Genomic DNA, 20,786 nt, shown 5'->3' with positions numbered 1-20,786 from the left:
CAACATCAATAATCCCAAAAGACAATTTTTAACCTACAGAATATATTAAAAAAAACCCAAAACTTATTTGTATTGAGACACTGAATGACTATGCTCATAAAAACACAGGAACTTACTAAATGAACAAATTGACAGGAGAAACGCTCAAGTGGTAATGCGGTATATCTGTGTCCTGCATACAGTATTAGGCCAGACGCTTATTTTCATCATCACCTGCATTTATACAGGCTATATCATGCTATATTGTACAATCTGATATTGTAAGTGTATAATATGTGTATAGGGTCTGTACACAGATAAGAATACTTAAAATTATGTAAATATATTAACCACACAAGGAATGTATGTGTGCATGACTGAGTGTGTAAAGAAATTAAATAAGGGATTTCAAAAATAAGAAAGGTGTGTATTTCTCTTCCTGATCAGGGCATTTTAAATACCCTGTCTTCCTGATAATTGTTAATTGAGCTAAAGATGACATTATATGTACTGCTTCCTTAAAACAGTTGTGGATATGTTCACAGGTACATCAAAACAACCCATCTACATTGAGAGGGTATATTACAGTGTGGGTTTTTTTAATTGTGCTGCTTACACAATAAATCTTTGTGAAATTGACTCAGAATTTGAAATCCTTTTTAGTGAATTTGATTTTGTCCTTTTCCTCTGCTTCTTTTTAGCATTTTCTGATACTTCATTGTAATCTGTAGGTGCACAGCCCTGTATTGCATCTCATCTAGCTGAGTGTTGGATCTTTTGTGAACAAAACCAGAAAAGAGAAATATTACAACTGAACCAAAATACTCAAGCTAAATGGACCATAACTCTCAGATTTGGTATCAAAATCTCTGAGAGAAGAAAAAAAAATAGTCAACTGGGAACTTCATTCAACTCAATTGTTACATAGACACCATCAAAGTAAATGAAGTAAATGGTTAACTGGAACATGTAATCAAAGATACCAATGTTACTTTTTTGCTTTGTTTTGTTCTGTTCTGTCTTTTTTGTCTTACTCAAAATCTGTGGGCCAGATTCTGCCTTTTATTTAAACTTGTATGTAGTTAGAATGGCTTTCTCGATACTACCTAGCTTTCCTGTACTGAAACTAGCTTGACACTAGCCGAGCTTCCCTATAAAGAATTACAATGGTCTAAACAGGCTTTGAGGAAATATTTAAATAATTTTCTCCTTAAAATTGCCTAACTCTGTCTCCACCATGTAACTCCGTCTGAAATTGTCATACAAGAAATATGGGATGAATTCTAAGGCTATACAAGCATACATAAGGAAATGAGCATGGTTTGAAAGTAGTTATAAAATCCTGTCTTCACAAATTCCCTTTTTGCGGGATTTAAGCATTCTTTCTTGGCTACTCTGTGCAGGGCTGAAGCAAAATCCAAACAGCTTCACAAAGGTGTTGAAGGTTAGCCTCAGACACAGCTCATGAAAATGATACTGAGTTTTGGTTCTGTCCACACAAGAATGAGCCTTCAAACTGGTTTTGACCAAAAACATTACAATACTAAAAGAAGAAATTTGGCTTAAGTAATAGAAGAAGATTTTTTAAAGCCCAAATTTGGTAAATTTGTGATCATAATCTAAGTAACCCACAAAAAAATCCTTTACCTGTGCACAATATTTTCTGTGAACTATGCAGTACACATTTATGTAACAATTTTTGTTGAATTTTTGATGAATTTTTAATATAAAAATGCCATGGGATCATGACATTTGACTTTTAAGTAATATGTGTATCGCAAATCATTATATGTGACTGCATTTAGTCTTCCAGATGTAATGGCACTTACATTCCAAATCTGGACCAGAGATAAATTTTCTGTCTGGTGTTAATTTCAGATCTTCTGATGGATTTATAAATCTAAGACTAGCTCTACCATAGTAAAGAAGGCAATGCATTAAATAAATATTACCTTTTCATAAAGAAATTGTAGAGAAATGGCACTGGCTTGTTTGAAAAGCATGCTCATAGAAAAAGTCCATCGTATAGTTGAAATTTCAGTTTTGTTTTGTTGGCTTTTTTTAAAATATTTTAGTTAGCAGGAATCAGAAATAGTGCTATAAAGCTTCACACTTTCAAGTCTTCACATACATCAGAGTGGCAATAGTAATTCACTGTCAAATTTCCTCTCAGGGGATTTAAAGTTATACACTGTTAAATAGATACTTAGAATCTGTTTTTCAAACCTATGAATTTTCAATAAACTTGAAAAACACCATACAGAAATAGAGATAAAATAGCGTACCATCTTGCCATTTAATGGGAATGAAATGCGTTCTAGACAACGATACAAATTAAATGCACATTAAATACATATATGAACAAGAAATACCTCTGCCATTCCTGAGGAACAGTAGCAAAGAGTTGTATGGGGTCCAAAATTATGCTACATCTGGGTCCAGTAAGACTGCTTCCCATGATAAATCTGAATTTGAAAACTGTTTTATGGAGGAACAAGAGCTTTTGGAGAATAGACTGTCTCTGTGTTGATCACTCTTCAGAGTCTGTTAGTATATCTCACTGTGCTGTGGACCTTCCCCTGGGGAGCCTGAGCAGGACAAGCCACTGCCATCACCCTGCAATAACATCTGGAGATACTCTGAAAGGAGATAATTTCCATCACTCACCTATGAATTCAAGGAATGCCTTTGTGCTCAGGTGCAACAAGAAATAACTGCACACACAAGCACATCATTGACTTCAATAGTCTGTAAGATTCAAAGTTTTAATTTTCCTAGGATATTAGTCATACCAAAAATTGCACACCAAAGAGCCAGATCATAAGGGTAGCTAATTCTTATTTTAGTTAATTAGTTGTAAGTAGTAGATAAACTCTAGCAATATGCTCCAGTGAGGTTAGTATCTTCCTGTTCTTCCTCAGTATAAGTGACATCTGATCACTTCCATCTGCGACAGTCTTAGATTCTTCTTTCAGCCCAGCTGAGGTGAAAAATCAGACCCAGTAGATTTCCTGTTTCCATATATTACCTCCTCTTACAGTCAGTCTCAATCTTTCAGTTTCCTGATGGTGCTGTGAAAGAGCATGGAAGGGAAAAAAAAATAATTTAAAAAATCTCTCTTCTCAATCTCCCTTCTGTGTTAGGAGGTAGGAGGGGGAAGGATAAAAGAACAGATGCAATAACCCTTATTTAGTTCTGAAAGATAAACCACAGATTGCAATGGCAGGAGTTCCAGTGCTTTCACCTCTAGATCCAGGAAGTGTAGTGATGTGGAGCATCACTACTGACAGGAAAGGTGCCAAAGTGTATGGGAGAAGGTGTTCCATGAAGTAGAATAATTTAAGAATTGGATTCCTCGGGAGTACAACCCTCTTTGCCATCTTTCACATATTCTCATACTCTGTCAAGTTTCCATACACATATACTGCCACTTCTATCCTGGTCTGTAGATTTACTCCCCAAAAAAACTGATCTCTCATTATCCACTGCAAGTAAAACAGTTTTCTGACAAGTAAAACACATACTAATTTGTGGAAGTTTGCTTTGTCCTAAGATAGTTGATGCTTAGCAGATATGCTAAGTCAGAAGACCTTACATAATTTATTTTATCTCCTTAAATGGGGAAGTTCACGTGATGGTGAGTTTCACAGGTAAGCAAGGCTTTATTCAGAACACATTTACTTCTGACTTGAATTTACCAACTGTAGTTTCAGGATGTGATTTCTTTAGTATTTACTGTAGTGTGACAAAGGTTAATAGAAGTACCTAACAAACTGTCTTTTTACAGTCGACTCTGGTTTATCTAGAGTAATAATCTTGAAATACAAATGCAGGGGTGATGCAAATCCCCTGTAAAATTAAGCTACATGACTGTATAATGAAGAAAAAAGGTTTTGCTATATTCGACCCTAAAGGGCAAGCTAACACCTGCCTGGACCAGTAAATGCAGAGAGAAATAAATCACAGTATTGCAACACTGCCTCTGGACCCCTCCTGGCCTCATGCAACCAGATTATCTATCTCTGTATCCATGATAATGTGCATCACAAAATGGATAATTTCACCCCAGCCACCACTGAGTAGGTTCTTTTCTTTTAATTATTGTTATTTTGTATACACTTACCAAGTAATTTCTGTGTTGTCTCCTGTCTAAAGCCTCTGTTCAGATAATGTTTCCCTCTCATAAGCGGTTCCATTGATCTAGGTGAGAGTTAGGTGCTACTCAAGCTGAATGAGAGTGACACTCTTAGGTAAACACTAAGTATCTTTAAAGCTCCTTCAGATGGAAAACACTTCATTTCAAGAAATCCTTTATTTGTCCTATTGTACATGTTTTTCTTGAGTAGGTGATTTGAACTGTAAGCAGTAAGCAGAGTAAACTGATGTGGTTGGGGTGCTTGTTTGTACATTAATTTTTTTCAGGACCATAACTTTATTTTTTTCAAATTTTTTGTTGGTGTAGGTTTTTGAGGGGGGGTCGTTTCTTTGTTTTTTGGGGGTTGGTTTTTTATTTTTTTTTCTGTTTGTGGTTGTTTTGTTTTGTTTTGTTTTTTTCCCAATGATGGCACAATAAGCAGCTGTCACTGAGCTGTAGCGTTGCCAGTGACTTTCTCTTAAGTGGTTGCAATAAATTTAAACCCATCAATGTGATTGAATAGTTCTTTTTCTTTTTTCTTCTCTTCTTCTTTGTAGTGAATAACATGGCAGCAGTCTATAGTAATTCATGTGTCATTGTGTTGTCCAGTTGCTTAGAGGTAGAGTTTCTAATCCACTACATAACCTTTCTTAATCGTCGCTAACCTGAATAATCTTTTGCCACATCACCATCTAAGACACCTACAATAGGTAATAAATACATTAAACTGTGCTATTCATAACACATATCTTGGAGCGCCCTGTAATTTGCTTGGTTTTATGAGGAAATCAAACATTTATTTGTCAATGCACTTTGTTTTCCATCTCATAGCCAGACTGTAATTCTTGACAGATGTCTACCTCACACTCTGTAATTATTTAGGTCTTAACAGTCATCTTTGGGGAGGCTCAGCAGACTATCTCGTATCATTTTGTTTGAAATTTTATTTTTTCCCTTTTTAATATTATGATCCAAAACATTAAAACAAAAGGCAACTCTACTATATGAATTAACAGCATCTTCTGTTTCCCTTTGCTTTTTAATTTTGTTCTTTATCCCTTTTTCAAATATAACCAAATATTCAAATAACATTACATGAAAGGAAATGAATTGGTATAGCTGGAAGACTGAACCTTAAAAACAAAGAATTTAGAATTATGCTGTCTGTAAGGTAATATAATTTTGTGGGGTTTTTTCACATATTTTATTAGTTTACAAACTACCACACAAATTTCTATAACTGCTGTATGACAGTAGTAAGCCCCGCAGTAAGAAATCCACTTACCTAATTGAACTTCCAGTGTTAAGAAGGAAGAAAAAAAAAAAAAAGGTAGTCTTCCAGACCAGAACATCTGCCAAGGACATTTCAGAAGAAATCAGTTTCCTGAATTCTAGGAGAAAAACTCAACGCTACTTTTTCCTTCTTCAGTGTTAAGATTTATCTTCCTAATCATCCCATATGGGTAGTGGGAGTTTGTTTTTCCCCCAAAATGGGCACAGAGTTCTCAATGAATATTGCTGCACAAAAAAAAACCCAACAAAACCATAGCGCGCCTCTTACAATTTACAATCAAGGGGCATGGCAGGCTGAGAGAGCATGAAGTCACCTTCCTGTCTTTCTGATTTGATAAGATGAAAATGTCCTCAGTGTATCCAAAAGTGCTTGGTGTGTGTGTGTGTAACATTATGGCACGCGCCGAACTCAGGCTGCCTGGTGCACTGCGGGACCAGTTTTAGTCTCTGCCTTCTGCAGCCCTGCCCCAACCCACTCTTCCTTCCCCCAGCTTGCCCCTGGCTTTGCCCCTTGCCATGATTTGCAAGAGGATGCTTTGAAGGCTGTCTTCTAGCATACCTATGCAAAGGCTTTCCTCTCTCAGACAGAAACAGTGATTGTAGGGCTTTAATGTTATTCCAGCCTCTTTGTCCTGCCTTATAATGTGCCTTGCGTATAACCAGCTGTAGCATAATCAAGCTAGATTTTAGGTGCTTAATCAGGCTCAGCAAAATAACATAGTTTGTCACATTCCTTCCAGCTGAAGTCAGTACATCGCTTTAAGTCTGCACTGCCTCTGCTGTACCTGTGAGTAACTGCTGTCAGCTGGCAAAAGCTTCATCTGAATTCAGAGATTAATTTAAGATACTTTTCTTTCAAAACAAGTGCTGTACTGTATCTCTTCAGACTGAGACTTTTCAGTACATTTATTTGTAAAATATGCATATGTATGTGTCTACATACATAATTTCCTCATAAATTCAATAGTGGGAGATAAATGGAATGTAGAGACAATATAGTTCCGTGTATGCAATACTGTGTACAGAGGGCCAGTCCCTCATCTCCTGTGAATTGACATAATTGCAACAACATTATGCTAGTTGGGGCTTTTTGGCAAGAATTCATACCAGTTACATAATTCATTACAGCATATTCTAACCTACTAAAATCTATGCATATTTTTAGGCATATCTTGTACAGTCCCAGCGATTTCTGCTTGTGAATTCCCTTTGGACATGCCCTCAGGTTCCCCCTGAAAGTGCTTCTGTCACTGTGTCACTTTGAAAGTCACTGCTGCAAGTCTTCCATCTCTGCAGTTCTCATAGAAGTCAGCGCAGGATTTAGATGCACATAGGTAATAGGGCTGGGTGTTGGTCAAAGCACGGTAGATTCTGAGCTCTTCTAATAGTCCTCTGCACATGCTTCTCTCCATCTTATCTGATGTGAGCCACTGGAGTTAATGCCTTTATGCACCTGTTAAATTTCTACCTGATGGTGTTATACTACTTAAATCTTTCAAATGGTGTTAATATAGATATAAAAAAAAAAAGCCCTATAGTATAAAGTATCTGGATGATACTCGATTTTTTTTTTTTTTTTTTTTGGGAACAAGAATTCTGCAGGTTTTTGTGGGAATGGAGATCTCTCTCTCCACCTCTTCTCCCATTAGCTTCCCACCAGTCTGATTTTGCTAGGAGGCTGGGAATTGTTCCTGAAGAAATCTGCCGTGCAGTTGAGACAGTAATGTGCAGTGGGATTGGAGATGTTAGAACTGCTTTCCTCCTCGAGATATAGTACTGCCTGTCCCCAGGAAGCACCCTCTCTCACCTAAGGGCATGGCAGATCTACGTGACTCCGCTTGCTCACTGTTCTGGCTCTGTTTCAAGGCTGTGCTGGAGAAATGAGAGGCGTGAGAGAAGATGAAGAGGACAGCTTGCCTTCACCTCCACCTTCTCTCTGCTGAGCTGAGGAGAGAGACAGCTCAAGGAAGGAGACTAACAGAAGCAAAGCCACAAAAAGGGGAGGCTGCTGTTCTGTGCAGGGAGGTGTATCAGGATATCACTGTGGATACTCTGATAGTCACCTAAACAGGTTTTGTTACTGTTTGATGTAATTTCTGATGATGTCATTGGGTTTCTGATGTTGCCATCAGGTGTGGTGTATTACCCATGCCTTACCTTCTTTTCTCACCTTCAGTTTTGCTATTTTTAGGGAATTATCGAATTCTCAGAAAGGTGCAACTTTGATTTCAAAAGGTGTCTGTCCGTATGCAAATAATGGCAAGCCAGAAGAGTTCATAAGGAGGCTACAACAACAACATTATTTTAAAATGACGTTTGCTTATGATTTTAACTGTTATGTCTCTCTATCATGAAGATATGTGTGATAACTCCACTTAACTGACAGTTAGGTCACATTTATCAGGCTACTTCTATAACTGCTTCTTCCTACCTGCAACTGCAGATGGTTCTCCAAAGGAATTCCACACAGTTATGGCTGGTGTAGGGACAGGGCTAATTCGGCAGTGCTTCGCTCAGCTACATTAAGTTGTTTTGCTATATGGAAAGAATTTAATTAGTTCACATCAAAGCTACACCACCTTCGGTGACAGGTAAAATTGGTGTGTAGCAATATGAGCTGAATCAATGTGAACTGATATAAAACTCTGGAAACCGAGTTTTCAACGGACTCCTTAACGCAGCTCAGAAAAGCAAATCACTGCACAGTATAGCACGCAAAGTGAAATAAATGAATGAAAACTGCATGATTAAATGCTTTCATCTGGAAATTTCATTGCAATATTCAGAAACTCTACAAATTTTTCTAATTCATCATACTCTTTGTTTATTACTAATAAATTAATGTGCTGATGGAAGGAATTCATTACCCTTTCTACACACTTCACTAGTTGCAGGTCATTTATTAATCTGTGTTATCTGGTAAGACTAAAACCAGCTGTAATTACATTGTTAAACATTGATTAATAAGCAGCCCACATCACTAATATACGCAAGAAGCGAGATAAAAAGTCTTTTTAAAGATTTAGAGTGAAATTTTAACATTCCTTTGGGAATAAGGAAATCTGGATCATCATCAATATTCATTTTTGTAAGATTCCATTTGCTTGTACAGCTGTATCTCTAAACACCTTTTGGAAACAGATTAACAAGCAAATTCAATTACACTAGAGTAAACGAACTGCATTCACAAAGTGGTATTAATGCACTAAGTGAAACATTCAGAATGAAACATTTTTTTTAAATAGTTTTCAGCTAACCAGTCTTTTCTTGTTTTGCATTCTTCGTTCAATCATGTAATTAGGCACACGTCTATTTTAGAACCATTTGTATTTTACAGATTTAAAAATAATATAGCAATTTGAAATTCATTATTAAAACTAGTGCACTTTCCTGACACAACCCTGCTTTTGTGGGTTTTTCAATAGAATCAGTTTGATTGAAGTGACACACAGGAAATTATTACATGTCAGAAGCTTGGATTATCGTTAAGGGTAAATAAGCAGAATGTCTCTAGCACTTGACAAAATTGAGGAACTTAATTTTATGATATAGCTCTATGGGAAATAAAGCAGATGGAAAGAAGATGCTTTTAGAAAAGATGTTTTAAGACTGTCTTCAATTAATCATAAATGACAAATCTTATTACAGTATAGCATTATTGCTACGGGCCTGTCAGTATTTCCATTGCAAACCTATATTTCAAAGATTTATAAATGGGCTATAAAAATTAAGTCTGGGACAAAATTTGGAGTTCACACCGTTCACTATGGGATCACGTTTTCCTCAAATAACTTTAAGAAAATCTGTTTTACCTTTTTGAGTTGGAAGGCTGCAAAGGGACTGGAAGTGAGAAGTTTGGGATGACATGTTTGTTTGCATAACTTTAAAAAAGGACACATTTTAATAGATCAGAACTATGATTCAATGGCATAAAGGGTCTAACTTGCTTTTTTTTTTTAAATTATCCCTGAAAAATGGAGCAGCTTGTAATAAGGTTGCTGAGATTCTCCCCTCAGCCTTGTAACTCCTTTGGCTTACTTCTTCCAATTTTATTACTAACTAGGGATTTGACACCTGTTTTCCAGCTCACCCAAATTTATGCTAGAGGTTCTGCCACTGGGATCGCAAAGGTCTTTGAAGCAAAGTCTGTACTATTTCTGCAGAACTGATGATACAAATTAAAGTTAGCAGTTTTTGATGGTTTGATTAAATTACATTTTTTCATCTGTGTTCCTTTTGAAAGTTGAAGCTATTCTATAGGGTGCAAAATAACTTTCTAGTCCAACAAGCATAAGGCTCAGAAGTGCTGTAGTTCTTCAGTATTAGGGCTCAGGAAGGTAGAAGTCCTGTTAGGCTTTTGAAGTCTCTGACAGATATGGTGAGGATTTCTTAAGGGCATTTTGAGGAGGATCAGAACCGTGTTGTAAGACCCATGAGTACACACCCACTACCCAAGGATGTTAGAGGTGATGCAATAGTCTTTTGCTACTGTTCCATATCTGTGAGACAGGACTATCCACAGCATATGGAGAACACAATAAAGACAACAAGAAGGGCTTCTTCAAGTACATCAGCAGAAAAAGGAAGACTAGGGAAAATGTTGGCCCGCTGCTGAATGAGGTAGGTGCCCTGGTGACGGAGGATGCAGAGAAGGCAGAGATACTGACTGCCACCTTTATTTCAGTCTTTACTGATAAAGCTGGCCCTCAGGAACCCCAGACCCTGGAGGTAGAAGAGAGTGCCTGGACTAAGGAAGACTCTTCCTTAATTGAGGAAAATTGGGTTAGAGATCATTTAAGCAAACTTGACAAACCCAGATTTACGGGCCCTGATGGGATGCACCTGCAAGTGCTGAGGGAGCTGGCAGATGTTATTGTGAAGCCACTGTCCATCATCTTTGAAAGGTCGTGGGGAGCAGGAGAGGTGCCTGAGGACTGGAGGAAGGCTAATGTCATGCCAGTCTTCAAAAAGGGCAAGAAAGAGGACCTGGGAAACTACAAGCTGGTCAGCCTCACCTCAATCCCTGTAAGGTGATGGAGCAGTTCATTCTGGATTTCATCTCTAAGCATATAGAAGAAAAGATGGATTCACCAAGGAGAAATCATGCTTGACCAATCTCATAACCTTCTGTGATGGAATGACTGGGTGGATGAGGGGAGGTCGGTGGATGTTGTCTACCTTGACTTTAGCAAGGCTTTTGACACTGTCTCCCATAACATCCTCATACGTAAGCTTTGGAAATGAGTTAGATGAGTTAGATGAGTATGAGCTGGTCTGAGAACTGGCTGAATGGCAAAGCTCAGAGGGTTGTGATCAGTGGTGCAGAGCCCAGTTGGAGGCCTGTAACTAGCGGTGCTCCCCAGGGGTCAATACTGAATCTGGTCTTGTTCAACATATTAATCAATGAACTGAATGAAGGGATACAGTGCACCCTCAGCAAGTTTGCTAATGATAAAAAACTGGGAGGAGTGTCTGACACACCAGAAGGCTGTGCCACTATTCAGCGAGACCTGGACAGGCTTGAGAGTTGGGCAAAGAGGAACCAAATGAAATTCAACAAGGGCAAGCGTAGGGTCCTGCACCTAGGGAGGAATAACCCAATGCACCAGGACAGGTTAGAGGCTGACTTGCTGGAGAGCAGCTCTGTAGAGAGAGATCTGGGAGTCCTGGTGGACAACAAGTTGACCATGAGACACCAATGTGTCCTTGTGGCCAAGAAGGTCAATGGTCTCCTGGGGTGCATTTAAAAAAGCATGGCCAGCAGGTCGAGGGAAGTCATCCTCCCCCTTTACTCTGCTCTGGTGAGTCCAAATCTGGAGTATTGTGTCCAGATCTGGTCTCCCCAGTTCAAGCAGGACAGAGAACTGCTGGAGAGAGTCCAGCGGAGGGCTACAAAGGTGATCAAGGGACTGGAGCACCTCTCTTATGAGGAAAGGTTGAGAGACCTGGGTGTGTTTAGCCCGGAGGAAAGAAGACTGAGAGGGGATCTTATCAATGCTTATAAATATCTAAAGGGTGGGTGTCAAGAAGATGGGGTCAGACTCTTTTCAGTGGTGCTGAGTGACAGGACAAGGGGCAAAGGGCACAAGTTAGAACATGGGAAATTCCATCTCAACATGAGGAGGAACTTCTTTACTTTGAGGGTGCCAGAGCACTGGAAGAGTCAACCAGAGAGGCTGTGGAGTCTCCTTCTCTGGAGATATCTAAAACCTGCCTGGATGCTTTCCTGTTCAGCCTGCTTTAGGTGAACCTGCTTTGGCAGGGGGGTTGGACTAGATGGTCTCTGAAGGTCCCTTCCAAACCCAACCATTCTGCGATTCTGTGATTCTGTGAGATCCCAGTTTTCTGGGATCTGTCAGTGTTTTTTAGCCACTTCGACCAAGTCTGTCTTGGTGAGTCACATCTGTGGCTGTTTTCTGGCACTGGTCTTTTGATAGAGGAGATTCTGTATCCCACTCCTCAGCTGGCTGAAGCACCAGATGAGGCAGCCACATCCAGGCTGGCCATGGGGAATTGCACCTGCCCATGCCCAGGAATCATTTAGGAAAGTACTCTGTGGCCTGGCCAGATTCTGCTCTAATAGTGCAAATAAGCAGTGCCTGATGACATTTTCCCATGCTGTTTTATTTACTAATACAGACATTGACTTTGAGGCCATTCAAACTGACAAGATAGGTAGAGTTTGGTTTGGACTGAACTGAAATCTGAAATCAAGGTGAAGTTTGTCAGTAGTAAACAGGGGAATCCAGCTTTCGAGGGCCAGACCTTTCAGTTGAAGAAGGTCATGTTACCTGTGGAGCTGGTAGCCTTGAGTGACTGGTGCATAGATGTACGCTGATATCTGCACATCATATATCTAACAAATTCTTGCTATATTAGCAGGCAAAGGCACCATTTCAGGAGAGCTACAGTATTCATCCGGCTGTCCTGAGTGTGCTTTCATAAGAGAAGAATATCATACTCTTTCATCCGCTATTGCTGAAAAATTGTTTTCTTTTCGTAGTAGTAGCCTTGGAATAGGCTAAAGATCACTGCCTGCTACCTAGCAAATTAACCTACTGACTACTGCAAGTGAACCAGACAGTCTTTTCAGTGGCTGAATAAGAGGCTGGCCCGAGTGATTTATTTGTATGACAATATGGCACGTGCTTCCACTAAACACACCCCTCACTCCCTCTTGTATGGCAAGCTTGGCTGGCTGATGAGAAATAGGAACCCTAGAGCCAAAATTCAAGCTGAATTACCAAGAAACTGGATTTGAATAGGTAGTAAAAAAAAAAAAAAAAGAATGCTCACAGAAGGAAGATATTAAAAATACAATGTCATTATTATTGATGGCATTATTATTGTTGTGCTGAAAATTACAAACCCATTGTTTTTGTAGAAGACAGAAGATGTGAAGAACAAAATGCACGATCTTGTTTTTTACCTTATTTAGGAAATGATATTTTGAGAACTAAAGTCTAGTTTGATAACTTGCTCATTTCAGCAGTTGAGGCTTAAGGTATTGTGGAGAAATAGAAAATAAAACTTTCTGTTTTGGTCAGGAGTAAGTTAGTTAATATTTGAGTTTCTCTGCAGGTGGAGAGTAATTATATTGTGTTATTTTTTTCTTATATGCTGTTTGATTGTCTTTATATAACATTGGCCATGCTGAGGATGATAGACTGTCTAAAATATGATGTTATCATCTGAGAATATAAAAACTAAATCAAAAAGGTGAAAGTGAATAAAACGGTAATAAGGGCAAGTGGGTCATGGGAACACACAAATAAGTATTTAATAGAATTTTCTTTAGCAAGTATCCTCTTCTTTTCCAGTAATTTAAACAGTGGTATTTTGTTAAGAAAATAAATTACTGAACATCTGTAGAAGGTAAAATTGGACTACAGGCCTGTCTTTATTATGCAGTGGGTCTCTTCTGTGCTTTGAGGGGTAACCAGAAGCAGAGTGGTCAAACTAATTTTCATAAACATTCACAGGTGAATGTATGCTAACTTGTGATCTCTGATGATTTCTGAGACTGGAAGATGTGATGTGTGAAAAATGTAAAGGTTATCTGTGCAGATCCTTACTGATTTCAAAAATTAACTATATTTTAGCACATGTAAGTATTTAAAAAAAGGATTATTTCCCTTTATTCTGTTATTTCAACTGTGTCTGTCATGGAGCAGAATCAATACTGCAGGACTGGGGTGATCAGCCACTTACTGACAATATTGACTCATAGAAGTAACTTTGTAACATGGGTGAGGTTCACACACATCGCTTCTGTCCTAAAAATTATTGATTCATCCAAACTTTAACAAAAGCAGTCAGTGATTAAGAAGTCAAAACATACCTAAATGTTTGCAGACTATTGTTAACCAATAGCCTAATCAGCAGAAATGAAGAGGAGTTTCTGAGCAATGTTCCTCCTAAGCATCGCAGCTGCTTAATGACTCTCCAGCAAATGTTATCAAAAAGGTCATTTGGCTCATTCTTTCACTGCAGAGTTCATTTGAATATGCTGCATTTGAATTACTTTTTTTTTGATTAGGCTGCTTGAGTGAAGCTGTATATTACATAGTAGCAGCATGTCAGGGCTGGCCCCGTACTTGGTGTCTGTGATAGTAATTCTTTGGGGATGGAAACGTAAGTGCACCCAAAAGACTGAAGGAGAAATTGCTTCTTTCTTATAGATGTACAGAGAAAATTACAAGACACTGGAGATTTAGCAGACTTGACCACATTCGACTGTGTTGTCCCCAGCCTGGTTGTGTGAGTAGCTGCCGAGTTGTGTTTGTTTGAATCTTTGCCTGTATTATTTCTCAGCTTGAAAGCCTCAATGAGCATGTGTTAAAGGATTTCTTGCCTATGAATAGGACTAAAGTTGGGAGCAGAACTGGAATGAAACCATCCCTATAGGGTAGCTTGGAATGACAGGAAAGCATGATATCAGCTTGTGAGAATGTCTGGTTTCAGCTGATTTTGGTGCATAACCAGCAGGCTGGGCTGGATTTGCGTCTCTTCTCCCGCATGCACACTTGCGCATATCTACGGATACAGTGCTGTGTGGTGCAGGCTGAAGGCAGTTTACAGAAGACAGAAGCTTCGATGTGCCTTTGAAGAAAATACAGAAGATTCTCTGATTGTGCCTTCTGTTGCATGTTTTGAACAATAAAAGATGTTTAGATCACCACAGCTTTTACATGAGCCTCACAAGGACGTGGTATAACTGAACATGTTATGGTACAAACTCTGCTGGTTTGGTTATCTCACATTGTCTGATTTTCTGCTAGTATCATAGCCTGTCCTCTGTAACAGACCATGGGACCTAAACACAAAAATAACTGTTCTATCTTATGGTGGCATATTTGTAGGGAACCTGGTACTCTGCAGGATTTTCTGCACCTAGCTGATGGTTGTGAAGGAAAAGGAAGCTTTAGTTTGTGGTGAAAATTTCACATTTTTAGTTTTCTCATACTTTCTGTAGGAAAACTCAAAAGAAAAAATGAAAAAATTTTTATATTTGACGTGTTTTGGTGGTGGTGGGACTTCATTTTCTTTCAAAGAGAAACAAGAAAAATAAAATCAGATTTTTTTTTTTTCCCCAGAGAAAGTCCTTAGGTAGAAACTGTTTATCTGCTTATTTATTAATTTTCATAAAGAAACTCTGTTTCAAAAAAAAACCCCTAACCTACTCTAATTATATATTGAGCATTATAATGGGGGAAATGTTGCAAAAAGAATGGCTAAATTGTTATAAAGGTGATTTAAAAAATGATGCGACATCACCAAATATGTATGTAGCTTCTAGGCATGGCGGAAAACAACAAAAAAAAAGCCACATCCACGCTAATAAATACAAGAGGCCATGGCCTATTCTTTACTCTGAAATCAAGTGGCACAATGTGGTTTGTATCTCCTCTCTCCTGAAAGAGAGTGAACTTACTGACTCCTGCCAACAGTCCCGGCCACCTTGTCACCCAGACTGTGCCCAGAGTAGGCCGTGAGCTACTGCTGGCCGGCCCCGGGCAGCCCCATCTCAGAGTCCTTGCTGGCAATTATGAGTGTGGATGGAATAGAATATAGATGATCACAGCCCCCTGCTTAAATCCATGCCCTGGCCTTGCTTTCTTTCTTCGTACAGACGTAGCAAGGGGACCAGCTTTTTGCTAAAATTTTGGTATGAGCTTAATTTACCTGCTGGTCTTGATCTTCGGTGATTAGAGAGCTTTACTCATGTTGGGGAGCCTCACTGCTGCAGAGCGCAGCACAGGAAAGAGCTTTTGGCCTGAAATAGGAGTGGTCTGTTTTGAATGATCATTTTTAATAGAGTGTGAATCACCACCATGTCATCAAGAATATAGCAAAAACGCATGAGAAAATTCTGTCAATAGAATGCTATTTCCGTGGACTATTTTGTGTCATTACAAATTGCATTTGCTGTAATAAGTTACAAATGTAATTTATTATGAGTTAACATCAGGACTGAGACAAGTCATTAAAAATGTATAATACACACAATTTTGTTTCCCCTGATAAATGTAAAGTTTGCTAGGCTCAGCTCCCCTCATTAGTATGTGACAGTGCCAGGAGACACTTTGATCCAAAAGGCTAGATATACATGCTGTATGTCATAAATGCATTTTAGTTTTAATAACAGTCCAAGAAATTCAGCATATTGCTTAATAAAAGATCAATGCAATAATATGATTAACCACCCTGTGTTGCTTTCTTTCCGTTTGTGAGAAAAAGTAGATCAGGAGCTGCGTGGTGAATAGCAAAATGATCAATTGACAGGCAAAATGAAGGTTTCCCTAAGGGTTCCCCCCCTCCTCCCCGCCATCAGGGTTTTCTTTGTTGGTAGAACGCTGTTAGCTCTTTTGTTTAGGGTCTCTTACCTTTAAGCAGACTTGTGGAAGAGCTTTTCATATTTTTTAGCAGTAGATTTACTTGCTGAGTAAATATAGCTGATGAAAGAAAAGCTGGTGATCCATAAAAGACCAGGCTGCAGGGATCCTCATTAATCTTCCAATAGTTTTTGCTGTCATTCCTCTTTAAAGTTCCTTGCCTTGTAAAGTGTTTGTGGAAAAAGTAGGAGCACTTTTGCCTTCCACTAAGCAACGATATCCAGCCAGATCCCAACAAAAGCTTTTGCTCCCTTTCAACTAGTTTTAACTTCAGCCGTGTCATTGGGCAGGGTTCTCCACTATGAAAGGGAAAACACTGTTTAACTGAGTTTTACAAGAGAAGGACAAAGAAAAAAGCCAGAGAAAAAATAGTGTTCTTGTTGTCTGCTGATGGCAATGTGACTATATCATTAAATGGATAAGCTAAGTGGGATACTGTCGCACCCCACTCAGAAAAGAGGGGTTGATAAAATGAAAAAAATAAATAAATGAGTACGTTCAACCTTAAGTGACTGTCTTTTGGAAATCTTGGCTTCTCTTACAGAAATAATAAAGCACATGACATGAAAATGAGAAAGTTAATATAATTAGCTGTGATGGATTATGGCAGGATCATGAGAACATTAGGACAGGCCTACAGTTTAGAAGGTATTCCAAATTTGGGATGGCTGAGCTAATGGTCAATGAGCAGGGCTCAGAGCATGGTCTGCTTCTCCCGAGGGTGATTAAACTGACTTGTGTTCAGATTGCGCTTTCTACTAGCACTGTCCAGCATTTTAGTCCACCTATCAGATACGCCAGCAGTAAGTCTTTTGCCCAAGGAAGAAGTCATAGGGAATAATTCAACCGCTTTCACGGACAAGAGACAAAGGAATCGAAGGTTTTTAAAAGCTCTTATGGTTCAAAAGGTATGAAAGAATACAAACCACCAAAATGCTACTAGTTGGCATCAAACTAAGGGGAAATAGTTTTTGCTAAGGGGTCGAGAAGAGAGATACAATCTTAGATGTTATCTCCACATTTTCACTTGATTAGTGGAAAGTCTCCAAGAGAGAACACATTTTTGGTCCTCTTTCAGCTATATTTGGCACACTTATTTTCAGAGCTAGGTGAAAGTATTTTAATCAATCATTTTTCTAACCAAAAAGTAAAACCTTAGGGCATTGAAAAACATTCAAACTTGGATTAAGTTTAAAAAATGGTTTTTGCTGAAGAAAAAAAGAAAAAAAAGAAAGGAGAAAAAGAGACACTGAAATAATACAGTTCAGCATTCCTGACACAAATATTTTTTGGTGTGAGCACCATTCAGAAAATCAAGAAATTCCTTTTATGGCAGCAGTGGTGATACTTGCTTCTGGTAACCATACTGCTGAAGTCTTCTCTGGGACCTGGGAGGCCAAGGTTTTGATGTATTCTCTCTTTGAATTGAAACAGAAACATAAACTCTCTGGATATTGGCAATCCATTGCTCTTCCAGTTGTTACAGCTTTTCTCTTTTGTATATAGCACTGAAATTATCATCAAGGCACAAACTACAATTTAAAAGCAAGTTTTATGTGGCATAGTTTTAGACTGCTAAGCTGTAGGCATTTTGTTTAAACCATGTTCTAGGATCCTTGTGTAGTCAATGGCTGGTCAGAAAAGCAGGCTTAAGACTTATCAAAGGATCAGTTTGCCTCTGATGTGGTGAAGGAAGTTTAGATTATCACCTAAACCTAGTCTTTATGTAAGTAGGCCAAGGTTGGGTGAGATGAATCCCTGCTGGGGTGCCTCCTCTTCTAGCAGGTCCTAGACTTACTCTCATTTTTTTCTCTGTGGCCCAATGGATAGCTAATTATTTATACAATGGGCAACAATTCTAAAGAGCTATAGAAAAACACAACTCTAAGTGACTGGGGAACTTACATTCTTCTAGGACGATGAAGACAGTAAGAGGAAAATGTTACTGAATGCCCTAGAAGAAATACTTGTCCTTCTAGAACAAACTGTTAATTTGTCTCTGAAATTTGATTGTATTATCATTGAATTAACTATACAAACTATCTAACACCCCAATGCTGAAAATAAGGTTATATAATAAACATAGCAATATAAACATGTGTTCAAGAGTTGCTTAATAGATTTATCTGCCTTTGGCAATATATAAAATAACGATGGTCTTTTCTATTACTGGGCCTCAAAGTGATCTGGAAACTAAAGTTTCACTTTTCCTATGGAAAAGAAGTCAGATGAGTCAGATGTAGCAGTATATTTCGGGTTGTACAAGCAAGCCCTCAACAGTTACAAACATGGCTCTGTGGCAGACTGACTTATTCAGTGTATAGGTCAATCTTAGACAGATGGCTAGTCCCTGAGAAAGCCTTCAACAGTGAGTTACAGGACTGCCTGGGGCAAGCTCTCTTCATGGAAATGAGCTCACCTCTTCCTCCATTTCCAAATTCCTAATGCCTGGAAACACCTGTTCCTTAACCTGGGGCTGCTTAGCTCGAGAGAGTTATTTCAGCTCATTCTTTTGTAGCCTTGGCTTTGTATATATGTCTCTGCCTGTTGGGGAGAGATGGAGGGACCTTTCCATCAGGGAAGAAGGCATTGGCTGTCTGTGGTGGGATTTGGGGCTGTTTGTAAAGAACAAAACACACAGGCTCTGCTTGTAATTGAAAGTTGTTCCCACAATGCCAATAACATTAATCCTGTAGCAGAATAAACAAGCACAGATACTAGCATTAACCGCTATTTGTTACTATTATTATTGTGGAGCAGGACCTCCATGGTTAGGCACTGCATGATCATAAATGAAAGTCTGTGCCTCAAAGTCCTGTAGTCTATAGTCTAGAACCAAGGAACATCAAATAATGCCCACTGGAGTAATTGGTTTCATTTTAAAGGAATGAATGGTCTCGGAAAATCAAGTATGTTAACATAATCCAGTCACTAACAATGTTTAGGAAAGACCTATCACAGTCTTGATTTATATTATAAAAATCACCAAGGCAATAAGGCCTTTATATTATTTAAAGCTCTTTGAGCCAGAAAAACAAAACAAAACAAAACAACCCCAAACCAAAATCCCAAATCCCAAACAACAAAAAATAACCCAATCCCCACACCAAAAAAACAAGAAAATAATGGCTTTTTTCACCGTTCATTCTGAGGTAGACCAAATAGGACCCACAGGAAATTCAGGCTAAGTTTTATGCTATGTGAACAAGTCTAGTCTACTCTAGAGGAAGCTAGCTTTGAGCTGGGTGGATGTGAGTCACTCAGCACAACTTGGCTTGCAGGCCACGAATTGCTCTCTTGGGCAAGTTAGATATAGCCTCACGTTCTCATGGTGGAAAACATAGTATTGCCTCTGCTGGTGAATTTTTAATTAATGGTGTGATAATTCGCATTTTCATGTTTCACAAACACACAAATGAAAATAGAGATGGGACAGTAAAAGGTGGGTATAATAAATCTTTTAGACATCTGCCTTCGCAAGATGTTTTCAAGAGGATCAGTCAGTTCTAATATCAGAATTTCTGCTCCAGACTCTCCTCATTTAATCCCGGATGGTGTGTGACTGACCTGGACATGTCCATGTCCTTCACCGCTCTTGCTGAGGCTAGGCTGAAACATCTGGGCCATTCCACTTCTGCTAACATTGTGATTGCTCTCAGGATTAAAAGGCATAAAGGAAGTGAGTAAGAAAAGGAAGGACAGTAATACAAACGTAAGGAAAACACAGAAATGTGCTGAAGGAATGAAAGAGGATGAATATCTCTTTTTTTCTTTGTTTCCAACTGCATGAACAACTGGTCAGGTGTCCTTAGCATGTACATCCTGCTGATCACGAGTGCTTAATGGAAGAGTCTTCATGACAATGATGATAACAATAATAACAACAATAATAGCATCTTTTTTTTTTTTTTTCCCCAGACTCACCACTTAGTCCATTCAACAGGAAAAGATCTTCTTTTCAAAGCTCTGAGAAGTGAGGTTACAGATGGAATCTACCATTTCAGACTATTTCATTCAATATTTAGTCCTTTCTTTGTAATATTAGTTTTGGTTCATTGATTTTTCAGTGTTATAATTTTTGCATTTAATAAGCCCAATCTTCACAAAGGTGTTGAGCTTTATTATAGTTCCTTGCATTTGAATACATTATTTTTTTCCCACTTTCATACCACTTCCCTCTATTGTTTTATTAATTTTTGATCACTTTGAACAACTGAACTCACCATTAGGGAAAATATTCAAGCTCGGATTTTTACAATAGGAAAATAAGGAAACAATAAGACATATTGGTCAGCATGCAAGCAGTTGGCTCAGAGCTAGCAGACAGACAGTTGGGAGGTGTTTTGAAGGCATCAGGGAAAAGGAGAGTTTTAAGTTTTAAGGGAAGATAGTGAATTAGGATTGCAGATGTTCACAAGGTTACCTTTCCAAATATGACTAAGAAAAAAAAGAAAAAAAAAAAAGGACCTGACAGAAAAATTAAA

The sequence above is a fragment of the Chroicocephalus ridibundus genome, chromosome 3 (assembly GCF_963924245.1).
Source record: "Chroicocephalus ridibundus chromosome 3, bChrRid1.1, whole genome shotgun sequence".
In the NCBI taxonomy this organism is placed as follows: Eukaryota; Metazoa; Chordata; class Aves; order Charadriiformes; family Laridae; genus Chroicocephalus; species Chroicocephalus ridibundus.
The sequence above is the reverse complement of the archived record's forward strand: the minus strand, read 5'-3'. Positions refer to the sequence as shown.